The sequence below is a fragment of the Trichechus manatus genome, unplaced genomic scaffold (assembly GCF_000243295.1).
Source record: "Trichechus manatus latirostris isolate Lorelei unplaced genomic scaffold, TriManLat1.0 scaffold00126, whole genome shotgun sequence".
NCBI lineage: Eukaryota > Metazoa > Chordata > Mammalia > Sirenia > Trichechidae > Trichechus > Trichechus manatus.
The window spans coordinates 5995519-5996641 of NW_004444062.1; positions in this window are offsets into that span (position 1 = coordinate 5995519).

Consider the following 1123-nt stretch of genomic DNA (forward strand, 5'->3'; position numbering starts at 1 on the left):
GGGTTGTTAACCAATGTCATAAAACAACATGTGTACTACTGTGTCATGAGAAACTATTTGTTCTGTAAGCCTTCACCTGAAGTACAATAAAATATTAAAAAAAAAGAAAATGCCATGGCTTGGATCAGGCCCACTTTAGTCATCAAAGTAACATCTTTAGTTTTTAGCACTTTGAAGAGGTCTTTTCCAGCAGATTTGCTCAATGCAATACAGCAGTTGATTTCTTGACTGCTGCTTCCATGGGCATTGATTATGGATGGATCCAAGAAGAATGAAATCCTTGACAACTTCGGTTTCTTCACCATTTATCATGATTTTGTTTATCGGTCCATTTGTAAAAATGTTCATTTCCTTTATGTTCAGGTGTAATCCATAATGAAAGCTGTAGTCTTTTACCTAAATCATCTTAACTTTTGGCAAGCAATTTTGCCTATCTGCATATCTCAGATGGTTAATTAGTCTTCCTCCAATCCTGATGCCACGTTCTTCATCATATAGTCCAACTTTTCAGATTATTTGTTCAGCATATAGATTGAATAAATAAGGTGAAAAATACAACCCTGCCTCACAACTCTTCAAATTTTAAATGACACAGTGTCTCAGTGTACTGTTCAAAGACTGTCTCTTGATTCATGTGCAGATTCTGCATGAGCACAATTAAGTGTTCCGGAATTCACATTCTTCATAATGTTATCCATAATTTTTATGATCCACACAGTCGACTGCCTGCACATAGTTGATAAAACACAGGTAAACATCTTTCTGTTATTCTCTGCTTTTGACCAAGATCCAGCCGACATCAGCAATGATATCCTTTATTTCTTGTCCTCTTCTGAATCTGGCTTGAACTTCTGGCAATTCCCCGTCAATGTATGGCTATAGCCGTTTTTAAATTATCTTTAGCAAAATTTTGCTAGCATGGGATACTAATTATGTTGTTCAATAATTTACACATTCTATTTGGTTGCCTTTCTTCGGAATGGGCACAAATATGGATCTCTTTCAGTCGATTGGCCAGGTAGATGTCTTCCTAACGTACTTGATTTTGATTTTTATTACTTAACAATTAAAGAAAACAAATTTTATATAATCTTAATGTTACTTGCTTTTGGGGCTTGAAGTA